The sequence below is a fragment of the Buteo buteo genome, chromosome 25 (assembly GCF_964188355.1).
Source record: "Buteo buteo chromosome 25, bButBut1.hap1.1, whole genome shotgun sequence".
Taxonomy (NCBI): domain Eukaryota; kingdom Metazoa; phylum Chordata; class Aves; order Accipitriformes; family Accipitridae; genus Buteo; species Buteo buteo.
In genome coordinates, this window is record NC_134195.1 from 7637644 (window position 1) to 7653996 (window position 16353).

At 41.7% G+C, this 16353-nt stretch overlaps 1 protein-coding gene across 1 annotated transcript in view; it reads left to right on the forward strand.

The window, feature by feature from the left end:
• AFF3 (ALF transcription elongation factor 3) overlaps positions 1–16353 on the forward strand; it is a 383003-nt gene that overhangs the window by 273747 nt on the left and 92903 nt on the right. The gene's annotated exons all lie outside the window — the stretch shown is intronic.

The window sequence follows — 16353 nt, forward strand, 5'->3', positions numbered from 1 at the left end:
GCCTTTGGCAGAGCATGGAAACTGCTATAAAACAGTGGAATAAATTTACTTTGCAATTACACTCGTTTAAGTAATTTCAAATATGCCTGAAGCTCACGCAGATGAAAGTCCACTCTTTGCTGTATGATTTGTTAGGCAGAAAGTGTCATAGGAGACTTGGTGCTGGTCCAGCAGAATATCCCCAAACTAACGACCTCCTCTGGTCATTAGTATTTCTTTTGAACACACAACCCCCCTCAAAGCCTGCTACAAACATTGGTAAAGCTAATCATTATTACCCTTTTACAAATAGGAAAATGAGCCTTAGGGGCTATTTTTATTGTGATTTGATGCAACATTAATCAGCATTCAGAAGAAGAGACATATTTGAATGTGCCAGGCTGCATATATTTATTTTTCAGTGTGTATAATGCTTTTTTTTCCCCCTAAATCTCTTTGAGGTTGATGCTCTAATGCTCACAGCATGCAGCTCCCATTCATTACCTATACAGGGAGCTAATGCGGTACGGCAGCATCACCATCTTTGAAGAGCACCGAAGATGCTAATAATTAAAAACACAAAGTGCGCTCTCGCTCGTACTTTCCTCCTTATTCTTTCCCGGGTTTCGATCTTCGCACAGCAGATGAGGCACAGTCCTCGGAGGACGGAGAGCAGCTTGGTGCCAGCGTGGCTGCTGTCACTCTGCCAGCGTGCAGGGGTGACACCCCGCGGGGTGTGCTAACGCCTGCTCGCCCACCAATTCGTGCTGTTGGGTTTCGGAGGGCGTTCACACCTCAGGAGCAGTGTCGGAGCAAAGCTGTGGGAGAACCCTGCTCCTGAGAGACTCCTGTCGTGCCTGAACCCCCAAAACAGGGCTGCGGCCTGGGTTTCCATCCTAAATATCCGTGTTTGTTGTTAAATAGCTAGGCACTCGTTTCAGTGTGCTTTCACCCCGGTCTTCAACATCTTCAAGCCACCCGATGCCGTTGCCGCTTGCTCTTCAAGCCTTGCCCCAGCCCAAGCACCACCCCGACACTCCTCGGGGATGGACCCCCAATTTCAAGCGGCTGGAGAAGGGCACTTGCCGCTCATCCCAGTTTAACCCTTAGTCAGCCTCAGAGACGGGGCTGCAGGGAAAAGTCTCCGTACTTGGTATTTCAGTTGGTTCAGAAGCCGAAGTAGCCCCAAGACCCATGCAGGGTGGCTGCTGCAAGCCATGGGCACCGCTCACCCTCAAACCACCGGACCCCAGAGCAGCCCAGAGGGCACGGGTACCCTTCCAAGCCAATTTTCACCCAATTTTCACACTTGGCTTTGGCTGATTTGGGGTATGCTTGCCCGCCTGCCCGGTCTCAGAGCCGTACCAGTGCTGAGCTGGGGAGCAGAGCCGGTCCCTGCTCCGAGCACTGTGCCGGCAGCGGACCCCCTCCCCAAGCAGGGGTGCAGAAGGCATCTGTCTGCTGCTGCTTCATACATCTGCTGAAATGTATTTTTTAATATCTCGTGACAATAAATAGGAGCGGATTGTCGTGACTTTTACAAGGATGAGGGAAAAACTCCACTCAAAATCAAGTCTTTAAAGGGCACCTCTGAGTGCTATTTCAGATCTCACGAGAACAAGTGGAAGGAGCAATTACAGCCCAAACCAAAGGCTGTTAGGAGTTAATAACTACAGGAGCGTAGCGGTAAAGAACGTCAAGAGTTAGCAGTCCCAGCGTGACAAAAGTTTATTTAATCCTACTCTAAACAAGCAATATAACAAATCCTTGTTAGGAATGAATGATCTCTCACATGTAGCTTAAAATAATCAAATTTTGATTTAAAATACCAAAATAGGTCAAATGTTACGGGTTCTTCTGGAAGAAATTCAAAGTGTCCGGTCCAATTTTATTTTTTATTTGTAACATTTTACAGATGAATAAATGCATTCTTTACTTAAAACCCGCTTGCCCCATTTCAGGTGGGAATGCGTATTTGCCAGAGAATTACAGACTCCTAATGTTGACATATTCTGCTCCAGTAGCTCTGCTGTGCTCTGATACAGGAGATACTATTTCAGCACCTCTTCACCTTCTCACCTTGTCTTCAGTCTTCTTTCACTTAAAATTTCCTCCTAGTGCAGGCTCCAAAGGTGAAGTAGAGGCTGAAGAGCATAAGATGTTGGGTCATCGGTATGTCTGAGGCAATGCTGATGTGTTCCCAGACAGGACCTGGAGTTTCCCTCCCTGATTCTGGATCTGATTGAACAGTGTGACTTTGAAAAATAACAGTGAATATTTTTCCTCAGTTTCCTCTTCCCAATTGAATGAGCATAATCACAGGTTTGTTCACTTTTGACCTCATAGGGAAATGTACCTGCGCAGAGATCTCTCACTAGAAAATAGTGTGATAGAATACAGCCTGATAATGAATTGTTACCTGTCTTGATAGGATGGGTCCTATTTCATACTAGTTAATGATCCTGGTAATAAGAAGAGTAAGTCCTTGTGCTTTGGTGTTCAAGCTAGAAGGAAGAGTTGGAGAAAGTATCAATAAGAATATTCTAGCAGACCTTTAATTCATTCCTGATTCTTCCCTGGCACTGCTTTAAATTGCACATAAACTTCAAGCACGAGACATTTATAAAAACACGTAGTGAGGGCTGTTTGCTGCATCTTTGGAACAGTAAAAACTTTTCTGCTGTTAGTGTGAGGATAGTAGTACACTGAAGAATACAGAATGATTTCTTTAGACTAATAAAGACTGCTGAAGATAGTCTAAAGGTTTATAGAACTTCTGGAAAGTTTTTTACATATTTCAAAGGTCTTTATTGTCAGTCTCCTACATTTTGCCTATTTTATTCAGCATTTTCATCAGCCACCTTTGCTGTCTTCAATGCACTAAAAATGTTTAAGTGCCTGATAAACCATGTACATCTGAAGTATTTTCTCTTTTCAGTAAAAATCATTTGCCTTGAAGGTAATATAGTGGGCCAAATTAATTGCTGATGAAACCGGTTTTACTAGAGTGACACTGATGATGAAACTAACCCAATACATTTAGCTTAGGAGATCCACTTTTGACCATTAACATTGTTACTACTAAATTGAATTCTTTAGAAGTCAAGTGTCATACCTCACATATATGACTTTTTAAAATATATATTGCATAATATAGACACTATATTTGCTTACAAATTATTTCCAGTTGCACTAAATTAACACGTTATTATCTGTAGGGTTTATTCTTACTTAAATATCAAACAGATAATTACCCACAGCTCTGTCAATATTAAGTCCTGCATATTTTATTTCCATACCCAAAAGTACTTCTGAAATAATGATTGTTTTGATTGGACTCAATCTGACATCAGATAATAGCAAGTTAAATGATACTTAATGCCATTTTTTCAAAGGTGGAGGCCATAGGTAGATCCTGTAGGACACTATGTACAATTCAGCTCCTGGGAACTCAGGATCAGATAATCGCGTTTCAAACATACAAACCAACCAACCAGTTGTATAATGGAGCAGATTTGAGCAAGTGGTCTTAATTCCAATCTGACTTTGTAGAAGAAAAAAAAAAATCCTTGAATTTCAGTCATGTAACAATCTGAGAATGCATTTCCTCCATGCTTGGTTCATACTAACACTTGCTTACAACACTGCTATGGTATAGAAGTTTGCTCCTATGGATGGCAGTCTGGCAGCTGATGACAGAAAAAAATATTTCACAGAAAGCTTCAATTACAGCCAATGACTGGGAAAAAAATAAAAGCCGCCAGTATGTTTTGAGGATGCACATGAAACTCAAACCAAGGCTAGTTTCAGTACTTTGCAAACTGAGTTAAATTGACTTCTGAACCAGCGTGGGTAATTGATATTTTGTTTGATACAATAAAAAATCATATGGGTCTACTGAAAAAAAAAAAAAAAGAAAAAAAGTTATGTTCATTTTCTCAGCAAAATGAAAAAAAAAAAAAACATTCAGGGCTAATCATTTGATTTAGATTACCTCACTCTAGAAAGTGCTTGGGCAGCCTTGTTACAGCACTAGATACAAGCATAGTTCGAAATAATGATTTTAAAAGAAGAAAATGAAAGCATAGCATTTCAGAAATGTTGACATTAATCATTTTACATAGAAATTAAACTTTTTTAGTTATTTAGGGAAAAGCATTTCTCAAATCTAGCAATTGCCAAGCATTTTGGCTAGTCCTCACTCTGTTCTTGATGGCTGAACTATTTGTCAGAAAATTCCCCTTGGCTCTAAATCCCTCACACAAGACTAGTTAGAGCCTCGTCCACGCTCAAGCCTTTGTGAAAAATGATTGTCGACATTTTTCTCAAGATGACTCAACATTTCCAAAGATTTAGGATGGCAGAAAGCATTATCAGACATCATTTAGACTTCCAGATGATTATTTTTTACAAGATGGTTGTGGTAGTTAGCAGCTGGGTGGTAGAATTTGGCAATCAGAATACAATTGTGTCTAATTCATTTTTATACACTACTCCTATTAGTTAAAAAAGGATATTTCTTTGGAAGTGACATTAAGGCCCTGACATATGATTTTTGAATATGACTTTTACTCAGAAACTGCCAGCATGGTACTGCCAGCATGCCAAGCTGGTGTCCGGAAGAAAATTTAAGAGCAGTGATAAAACGAAAGGGGAAAATAGAAGCCCTTCTTGCAAACAGGGGTTTGCAATAGATATTCTGACACAATATGAATGATGAGGGATGGAAAATTCATAATGGTGTGTAGAAGTGCAACACAGACTCTGTGCGTAGAAGACTGACCTATAACTCATAAGATAGCGTGTGTCGAGTGAGTTATGAGAGTTGTTCCCTGGTGTGTATTTAAAAAGAGACATTAGAAAGGAGATATAGTGTGGTTTACTGTTTGAAAGCTAACTTCATAATTTTGTCCAAAAAGTGTTAGGAAAAAATAGATGCTTTTTTTTTTTTTAGATACATATATATTGCAGTCCAGGTGGTGTATTTCTGCACAGCATGTGCAGGATCTGAGTGCTGGGAGTAAAGCCCTTCCCCTCCCTGAAGGATCAGCTGATTATTTCTGCTGTTGTAATGTCCGAAGGAGATTATTTCTAAGGAAAAGGAATTTCCCATTTTGACTCCTAGAAGGGGTTATCTCAAAGTGAAACAAGCAGGCCAGAAGTGCTCGGTGCCATCGCACCCCAGGGCAGCTGAGGGTCTGTGCCAGGAAGCCCACAGACAACCCAAGCACACACCTCAACCGGCGCTGCAAAATGCAATTTGAATTAATGGGATCCCATGTAGGCACCCATCCCGTCAGCGCAGCTCCATGTGAAGCAAAGGAATTACCTGACCACTGCTGATTGCACACGTTTTTCTCCCCCCAGCAGCGAAGTCTGTGGCCACGTGCTCTCCCCAGGTGCCGGCGCCTGCCTCCGGCTCCCCTGTCCCTGCAGCCCCTTCCCTCCCTCAGCCCACCTGCAGGAACACCTGACAACTCCTCCTGCATTTTGGTGGGACGGCTATCAATTCGGAGATGTCTCCCCCATTGGGATTCTCTTCTCCCCTTCCAGCATCTTGTGATGACAACAAAAGCAGAGAGGAGAAAAGAGAATACTGTCACTAATGCACCATCTCCTAATAAGTTTGTTAGCGTGCAGAGCTTAGTAAAAATGTTGGAAACACCCTGGCCGTGGAGGTAGCCCCTTTGGGAGCAGCGCTACCCTTTTCTCTGAGCCGAGGACACAGGGTGCAGGCCTGCATAATGAGCAGCCATCCATTCGCCCCATGGGGCAGAATGCTGCCTGGTATTTTGACCGAGAGCTTTAGTTTCCTTTTGTAGTCTGCCTCGTAAGGAAAAAAATGTGGGTTTCCCTATGCCTGGCTTGGCTGCAAATGAAAGGCACTGAGAAACCTGCTCATGGGAGAGGTTTAAGCCCATTCCTGCAGAAATTTGAGGGCTGGAAATTTTGACAAAAATCACAGCAGCCCTTACATATTTAATGCACAGAACTGTCTGCAGCTGACGCCTCAGCATCAAGCGATCACACATCAACGTGGCCATACATGAGCTTTCAGGTCTTTCTGCCCCATGTTTCTTCTTTTTTTTCCCCCTCTTGCCACACACTGAATTAATTATTTGACAATATATTCTGACATTGTATTATTTCAACAATAGCAGAATGTAATGGTATATAATTAGGAGCCAGAATATAATAGTGGTATGAAGATGATTCTGGCAATGAGGTTTTTTTTAATTAAAATTTCATTACTGCAAAAGTGTCGTGCTATTACCCTTTCCAGTGTGTGAGCAACAGTGTCCGTGAGTGAAAAGGATGGCCCCCGGGGATAGATAGCATGGTCTGCCGCCCTTTGTGCCCCGGTGGGGGATTCTTCTGAGGCACTGCTCTTCCATACCACAAGAACCTGCAAGGGCACAATTTATTTTAAAGTCTCTATAAAGTGTCGATTTTACAGTGAAACTCCTTCCACTTCTGCCAGGAGCGGGGGGTTAGTTTTGTTTAAGGAGGTGTCTGTGAAGTATCTGGGGTTGTGAGGAGTCTGTTGCACCACAGACCTGTCAATTTTCTGTATTTTATCCTCGCAGTCCATATCTCTAAATGAAACAGTATGCTCCCTTTCACAGTAGCCAACTGGGTTCTTGTCTGTTTATTTGCTTGTTTTAATCTTTTTTTCTCCATCTAGTCAAATAAACCTGTAAATTCAGAGTGTACGCTATGGAACTTCATCCAAAACTACACTGTCTCCTTCCTGACAGGGCTGACAGAGAGTATAATCACTTGTATTGTCCAGAGTACTGTTTACATAAAGGAGCAATAAATACCTGTTGAAATTTTTACTGGAGGCCTCCCAGATGGATGGTTCATTTATTATTACAGACAGGGTTTCATTTACTTAGTTATTAAAAGAAGCAGGCCGCTACAGCCCATTTATAACTATATTAAAACTAAATGAAGCTATAAGTATTGCAGACGGGACTGAGTAAAATACATATAGTGGCTTTCCAGGAAATGGCTAGGAAAAGTATTTAAAAGGAAATGCTGGAAACTTTGGGGGTCCTGGTGTGTCTTTCACAGCCATGCTTCTACTGGCTGAAGCTCGGGAGGTTATGGAGGAGGTATAGCTCCCATATGTTCCCGTCCTGCCACTCAGTGCCACATATATATTCTGCAATAGCCTCTCTGTACCTGCCTGTCAGCCATGTGACATTGGGAGGGACCGAACTAGCCCGATCCTCCCCTCCTCTAGCCTTTATTGAGATTAAACACTCCAGCTGGGGATATTGAGTAATCTTCTTCTTTATCCCAGAGCCAGAATATCACTGAATGTCGACTCCAGTTACAGGAAGGGACGGAGCTGCTCTGTCAGCACCGATCTGTGAAGCAAAGGCAGACTCGTCCGGTGGATACCAGAGGTCTTAGTTTCAAAGGCACCACCAGAGGTCCAGCACAGCTGGCCAAGAAATTAAAATAGAGGTTGTGGATGGTCTTTGTGGCACTTTTCCAGCACTGAGGACATTTCACCAGATATACTCACCCCTGCTTTGAATAAAGATAAATCGGTCACTGGATGGGAAGCACATGGTTGCCTGCAAGCTAGATTATGGCCAAACTAGACAAATAAAGGACAGTCCCAACCAGGAAACGCTGGTGTCCCGAAGTGGAAGAAATTGTTGACCAGAAATTGATAGGGTAGAAAGACCTAGGAACAAGGAAGTTTGGAAATTTTTAAGCAGAGCTTTTTAGGTTAGCGAAAGGCTGCATTTCTGCTATCAAGGAAAAACCCAACTTTGCTGAAAGGTAGCTCAGCTTCAGTGGTGAAGTAAAAGTAGCAATTAGAAATGAAAAAGCAGTCTCTACAATAGAGATTAAATATAAAATACATGTAGCATGAAAGGGGAAGATAACAATCAATCTAGAAGAGAAATTATAGAATACTGAAGATGGATAAAAGGAGTGGAGGATACCAGAGGAAAGTTCAAGGACAATGAGAATAAGGGTTTTCTTAAGGTATATGAAAAACAACAACAATAAACAAATTCTAGCAATAGCCTCTTATTAGCTGGAAATATTAAAGCTGTTAATAATATTAGAGTCAATAAATATTTTTTTATATGAGAAAAAGCAGGGTGCCTAGTAGACAGGCAGGAAGCTGAACAGTGTCTAGAGACAATAAATTATTTAAAATCAGTTGCCCTAGATACAAGTATCCTTAAGCCTCAGATCTCCCATGCTACCATATAGCCATGAAGGCCACTGGCTAGCAAAATCTGAGGGTCATTTGTGATGTACCTTGAAATGTGGGGTAAACCCCAGGAGCCAGCTAATGTGCAATGTGCCAAAAGGCCAAGGAAGAAAGTTTAAGTTTTAAGGACAGGTTGCCTGACACTTCCTACTGCACACAAATTTTGGGGCGCACCCAAATAGGGTTCCTTTAATACCACTGAGGAACTGAAGGATAAGAACATAGTTATTTTTGTTTAATGTTTTACTTTCAAGGAAAGAAATGTAAGTTCTTATCAACCGAAGCTGAATTCATTCTGTGAGGAACTGTCAACTAAGATGTGGTAGGAAATTATATTCACCGATGGTAAAACTTTGTGGAGGATGACAGAGAAAGAAACAGTGAGGATGGAGCAGGATATCAAATAGTCTCGATGATTTAATAATTCAGCCTCACTTAAACAAAGGAGGCTTGAAAGAAACCAACACGAAGTTCATACAAGACACTTCTCCTGAGAACCTCTAGCCTAAACGATCTCATTTCCCTTGCCCAACCAGCGAGACAGGGATAAACACCACCACAGCCTTGGGTATGAACGTTACTAAATGAACGGTCAGCATTATACAGATGACTGTAGTCATCTGCAAGGGAGCACGAGAATACAAATGTGTGGGATGATGATTCCAGCATGAGGACAGATGCTTGTAATGCTGGGGATTAGAGGCTGAAAGAGGCTATTTGTAAGGAAATAATCACCGAGTACAAAATCAGATGCTGCCCCTTCAGGGGGGAGACTTGGCAGTGGCAGTTCTTTCTCAGAGCCATCAAATTCCCCAAGATTTCTGCCACAACGGCTGACACACAAGGTGGTAGTGCAGTTCATGAACTCTTATTTCATTTCGCATTTGAAATGAATATTTTGTAGATAGCAGCATCAGCAATTGCTAGGAAATCAAAGGCAGAGAGTTAGTAAATAATGGCTAATCACACCCAGAGAGCCTGGGGGGAGCAGGGGCAGGGAGGCAAGAAATGGATTGGAAAATTGCGAGCAGCGCATTCAAAACTTTTATTCCCCAAATGTGTTTCCTCCTGTCACACAGAGCATGATTAGCCATGAAACTTGGGTAGGTCCTCAGAGTGATTGGACTACTTAGGTGGGTGCTTAGGCGTGAGCTGCCAGTACGTTGCTCATCACTCTTCCCTCTCTCTGAGTATTTGTGCATTTTTAGGTGGCTTCCTTGCTCAGGGAGTAGACTCACACAGGTTCGTTTCTCCGCTATTCTGAAGAATTTCTGCCATTTTTAAGGAGGTACTCTGGGTCCTTCTGCCCAAGCATCATTCTTGGGAAGCACTGTGGACTGTGGGGCACTTTCTTGCCACCCTGCCAAGGAGGTAGAAAATTCAGGGTATGATTCAATTGCATTGTCTTCCTTTTCTTTAAAGGGGGAAAACATCACCGGGGCGAACACAATCGCTCACCGGGGCAGCTGCTGCAGAGGAAACCTTATTTCAACTTTGGCTCATAGGAGAGAGTGATGGCTGTATCACTCGGAGAGGACGGCCTTGCATTTCTAATCAGACCGTCAGTGTAATGGAAATTTAGCAGAGCATTTAGCCAGTTTAAATGGTTTTGGAGAGCAGTGTAGACCAGCCTAGATGGATTTAAGCCAAGGACAGAAAACTTTTCCTTCAGAGCATCTATTTTTTATTGGAATTGCTAATTCTATTTCTATAGACTGAGTCCGTTTTTCAGGCATTTAAATTCTACACTCTGGAATTAAATCTCACATTGATATATATGCTTCATTCCAGCATTAAGTACATTAATATTTCACCAGCCTGATTTTACTGGCCTTCTCCCTCTGTTTTTAATTAGATTTGACAGTATTCTATATAATCATGTTTTCCTACATGTTTCTGTGTAGCAGAACTTGCACAAACTGTTTGTTGAGGGGTTTTTACAACTTAAACATCGTATATTCAGAGTGAATTTTAGATGCTGCAAGTAGTGCTTGCAGAGGTCTTACAAGCCTGCTGAAAGCTCTATTACAGCATTTATAAAATATCCTCTTGATCTAGTTGTTTACCGCCATCCATAAGCTTTTGACTTTATTTCATATAAAACATGAATAAATACTACACTTTTCAGATAATATAAATGCATGAGCTTTTTTAAAGTGAAACATTTGCATCAGTTATAGCACTAAAGTGAAAAATAATTTCAGCAATCAGAATCTAATTAATTAAAAAATACTACTGTATAAAAACAGCTTCTCCTATATTTAGTATTAGTAAACAAAGCTATTTGAAATACCTGTTTTGGCTGTAGGTAAGTAACAAATATAACTGGCCATCTGTTATGTGCAAGTAACCAAGGTAATAGCAACAACATTAGTTTCCTTTTTTTTTTTCCTTGTTTTTTAAGGAAGGAAACATGTTCATCTGTTTCTTATGAATTCTCCGTACTTCTTACCAGGCATATTTTTCCTTGCATTTCTCTCTTAGAAAGGAACTAAAGACAGCCAGAAACCGAAGGTACATTTGTCTTTTTGGAGCTTAAGTCATATTACATATGTGAGCACTTGTGGCTGAAATAATCCCGGGAACATAAGGGCACAGTCTGGATAGGAATGGCAGATTCCCACCTGGAGTTCTCTCTCATTTTGCTGAGAACAAGAGTTAAAGGTCTTGCACAGTGTTGTGCCTCCAGGAAGGTTTTGTTTTGTTTTTCTACAATGTGAAGCAATACTTTTCTTCTCCTATATCAGTGCATCAGTTGTGACTTTAAACATCTGGAGCCAGTCTGAGAGCCTTATAGCATACTGCTACTCACAATAATATCTGTTTTCTTTCTGGGTTTCTGGTAATATTGAAACTAATGTCCAGTTCTTAAAAGGTCACTATGCATTTATGGGAAAGAAAATAAAAAGTCAATATTTTGCATTAAAAAAATAAGATAATTTTCCAAAAACAGTCTCATTCAGATGAAATATTGTGGTGGCATAAAGTCGAATGAGCACTTAGTTATCTGATTTTCATATTTCATCACAAGTCTTTGCTTTGTGGGGTTCCTCTTCAGCTAAAAGCAAAGTATTTTTCCACTACTGAAGTTCCTTTCCTACATAATGAGCAGAAATCACAAAAGTCTGTAATAAACACAGTATTCTGACTGAGATGCTGCCTAGCATTAAAATGAAACAATATATTTGATCAGATTAACACATTCATGAGATCTTTCACAAATTGCTAAGATGGTGACTTCTGAATTTATTTAAATGACAATTGCAACATACATATATTTGTGCCCCAGGCTTGCAAACCATTGGCACGTTCTCTCCTAAAGCATTAGTGTTAATGATTTAATTGCTATCAATATTTTTTCTTTCCCATCTCGATTGTTTTTTTGGTTCTAGTTATCAAAATTATCATGAAGACCCTATCTCATAGTAGCTTAGACCACCAGAGGGACACAAGGAGGGTTTTGCCCCTCATTTTCATAACCTCTCTTGAAAATCTTCAGAGCCTCTTATCTTGTCCTTTGATTTATGTGCCAAAAGGGAATCTCTGTAATCATAAACCAAAACCACAGAGGCATTTTTTGAGAGTTTTACACCTCAATAAGTAACTTGCAGGGGGGGAAGGAAAGACTTCATTAGGCCAAGGAATCTGAAATGTATCAGAGATTAAAGTAAAATGCAAGGTGTGATGCCTTCTGCTTCTTTCCCGTGCACCAGCAGATGTGAAGGATAATTCCCAGGTGGGGCCGTGTCTTCACCCTGGAAGAAAATAGATATCCTCCTAAGCAGGGCTACACTGGAAGAGTCTCAGACTGGCTCCAGACGTTAAAAGTTGCAACTGATTCCCAACTGGCTGTTGAAGACCACCTCCCCCAGACACTGCACTGTCGAGGTCTCCTTCCCCAGCAGCTCCTTCTCCTCCAGGTCTTTCAAAGCCAAAAAAATCTTTGACCTGGGTCCTGGGTCTACCCTCACGCTTGACACTTGATGTTACTTTGATGTTACTTCCTGGAGGGGAAACTGGATGTCTTTCTGCTATGTCCTGGACTCTGGCTGGGGCTGAAGATAATCCTTGCTTGGGACTTGGCTTTCCAGCAACAACAAATCAAGAAAAAAGACACACAGACAAAACAGTGAAGCTGCAAGTCATGACTTGACCATTCCCTTTGAGCAAGGTGGTTCCGGGCAGCCTGCCATGGCCTCTTATCCCAAACCCCAGGTACTTTTGACCAGGAGCATCTCCTGGCCCTTGGACATGGTGGGATGAGCAGGAGTCCCACAGGGTCCCTCTGCAGTGCCCCACATGGTCACCCTGCCCCAGTCACCTACTGAACCAACGCAGTGAGCAGTCCCCAAATAAAACAGGTCAGGCTTTCTGATAAGCTGTGTAGGAGATTTGGACACGCAGTCACATTGAAATTGGCAGATGTTGGATATCGATGCCCTCTAGAACACTTACTGTTTATTTTCCATTGCATGTTAGTAAGCCCTCACCCCCCTCCTTTCCCACCCTAACTGGCCCAGCACCCCAGGCTGCAACCCCTTAATTGGTTACGGGAGAAAAAAACCCGCTGGCTTGCTGAGGCATTTCTCAATATCCCAAACTCATCCTCATTTCCTTTCATTATGTCTCTACCTGTCACATTCTTTGCGGAGAAAGGAACAAATGCATTAATTAGAGTGCAGTGAGTGCTCCCACCCGAGCCTCCCACCCCTCGCTGCCTCCACGACCTCACAGAGATTTCACTAAAATGTGTAATTAGGTTCTGCAAAGTGACTTCCTGACCGTATGCACTCTTTTCAAGTGCAGAAGCCCTAAGTGGTGGTGTGTGTTTTTCAGGGGTGCTTCAAGTACCACTTCGTTTTTCTAGCTTTTCTTTACAAAGTTATATTTATCTTTTTACCAGTGCCCGAACACATCAAAGCCAAGTCCATTTCAAAAAATCTTAAAGCCCATGGACGATGTCACATACTGGCCTGGATTTTGCATATTCTGAAAAAAGTGTTATAGAAAATAGCTATAAATAAACTGTGTCGAAAAGACTGTTCTTGTACATGAGCTTGTATGTCTCCGTCCTTGTACTAGTTTGCCAGAATACGTAAAGAAATTCCACCCTGAGCAGGAGTTGATTTAAACATGATCTGAAGTGCTCTGCTAACATGGGGTCTACCAAAGCTCATTCTGTGCTGAATCTGTGCCAAAGTGCTTTTCAGATAAATTATAAATTAATGTAATGCCTCTTGTGAGCTTGAAGTATTTTTCTTCTCTTCTGTTCTCCCGCTCTTCAAGCGGGGTCTGCTGGTCCAGTTATGGACTTTTTCTTTTAACCACCATCGTTGTCATGGTGGAAACGAGTTGTTGAGGAGAAGTGTTCCTCAGAAGCATCCAGACTCAAAACTGATCTAGCTTCCTCAAGATGCTTACTGCAGCCTGGAGTCCCTATCACACAAATAAATGCCTCCTCCTCACCCAGGGTGTGCTTCAGCCTGGGCTGTGAGAGCTGCCTGGGGTCCAAGGAGCCTCCATCTCCAGTACTGCTGGCAGGTGAAGCTGAAGACACGGGTGACAGTGTGTCCTGCTCTGGTTGTAGCTTTGTAGATCAGGGCTGAGCACCTCACCTGACAGCGAAAGCAACCTGGGAACCAGTGAAGACTTTTAGTCATGGAGGTTATACCTGCACAGCTCCTGCCTTTACAATGTAGACCTCAACATTGGCAAGCTGTCTTAACCTGATACATCCTTGTGACAAATACATGGATCAGGCAGGCCAGATCCCACTCTAGGGAAAAAAAGCAAGCAAGCATTTTATGATGACCTGTTTTTTCCTATCCCCAGCATTAGGAGATTGTTTGTATGCTGACAGTAGTTCCAAAAGGGGCCACGAGCCCCGGGCAGGCAGTGCTTTTCTTGGAGAGCAGCGTTTCTGAAATGAGAAACAGACAGGGAAAATAAAGACGGGCTAAAACATACAGGCAAGGAGAGGTTGATGGGCCAGCGCTGTGGTTTCTTGTTCCTTTTGTGTAGATGGTTCCTGCTTGCACTACTGGTGCCTCACCTTAGCTCCACTTACACCTCCACACAACCTGAAGGCTTCAAAGCATAATAGATGCTTCTAATCACACACTCACAATACACTTTTTTTTTTTTTAAATGTTGATACAAAAAGCCAAGACACTAATAAATGCATAGAGCTACCTAGAACATTTCATTATACGCTTTTGATTTTCCAGCTTCCATTTAGGAGAAGAGCTAAATTGCTAAATCTTAAATAATGTACTTAACTACCACCTCCCTAGCAGAAATTCACAGAGAGCGGGAAAGCAAGCAGTGACACCCTGGGTGCTCTGCTTTTCACACAATAAGCACATCTCTCTCTGGTTAAATCACTAACAGTGCAGATTTTGCCATGTTTTATTACATCGTGCCCAATCCCAGATCTGAGCTTTCTATTTTCAAGCACTATTTTCTCAGGGATGCCCTACGTAGATCTAACTAAACAAATGGGCAATTATAACATTGTTTGGATCCCTGTAAGTGGTAGGATCCCAAGCCAATGTGGATCTTGCAGTGTTTACTGGAAGCTTTGCCTCTCTGACATATTTTAGCTCCTAGGAGCTATATCCCATGTCATTCATACCTGACCCATTTGCCCACTTCTCAGCAGGGCTCATTAACTTGGCCGGTGGCTGCGTTGATAGGACCACTGGAGTTTTTGCTGACTTGGGAGATAGCAGAGCGAGCTTTTTCCTGCCTGTGGACATATTTCTGGGTAAAACATGGGCAAGTCTTGCTGTGAGATTGTCAAGTCCCTCTAACTCAGTGGGTGTCCTATATATTTGAGGTGTCTGCATTGCAATGAGATTTTGCTGAATTTGATATGCTGGTGTTACAGAGGAAAAATCTTGGCACAAGTAGAAGGGAATGTGGGAAAAAAGCATGACAAGAGTCTTTAAGAGATGAACTAGTAGGAGTTTCTGCTCTGACCCCTGATCCTGTTCTTAGACACCTACGTTCCCCAAAAGGTGCTGTGGGGAAATAGGGAAGCAGCTGTGACGGCAGCAACAGGCAGGGACTGTACGTGTAGCGAGGAGCTGAAAAGAGGGTGGTTAGTCTCGGTGCTCTTTTAAGACACAGCACACCATGTAGCCCATGTAAGAGTCACGCTTTTCAGGCACGCTCTTGGAAGATCTAAGCACAAGTACAAGGAGGTGGTTTGAAATTACTACATATGTCTTCTTGAGATATTTACACTCCGGGGACCACCCACATCACAGGATGTGTTTGAATTGCTCACCAAGCTTTCTTCTGAAGTCAAGATGAAATTACAGATTCTCTTTTTCCAGAACGCAAGAAAAATTAGCAACTTTCTGAATTGTTATTATTATTACAGAGGCGTTTTTTAAAAATAGGTCCCATTCTTGAAGACCTTTCAAGCACTGGGGGAAATCTTTGCACCTCTTCAACTCCTTTAACTGCTGGTTACTTAACCCTAGCTTGTAAAAAAAATGCATAGAGGTAAAAACAAACTCCCCTTCTTTGTAAGCCTGTTTAAGCAGATTGAGGAAAGGATATGGGAAGGGAAGATGAAATCCCCGTTAGAAAAGATGCATTATTTTCTATGTTTATATGACAGTGAAATCCTTGTGGGTACTCTTGTGCACTGAGACAATATATTTTAGTTTTAATTGTTTCAGTCAATGTCAATTTTACATCAAACATGCAATAAACTAAAAATGTCCTTTGGGAAACATCACTGAATCTGATTTTGTGCTGCAGTACTGCCAGTGTAAATATCTACTTCTGTTTTGTAAGCTTAAAGCCAAATGGAGCAAAATTTTCCTTTCAGAGAGACTACTGACCTGTCAGCATCAAAAATATTATTTTTAGCATATAAAAATTGTTTGTCAGTGATTGTAATAACAAGAATCTTTGCAAAATCCATTATGACTCTAGTAAACATTTTCCCTTAGGCAGTAATAGTAGGAAATGAATTAAGAAGTTAGTTGATAGCAACTGGATAAGAAAAAATTACAGTGTGTCACATCTACAGAGTTATTGGGATGAAATACATTTTCTTTCTATTTAAATTATTAAATGTTTACAGTAGCTGAGAGAAAACATCAGATCTAAAG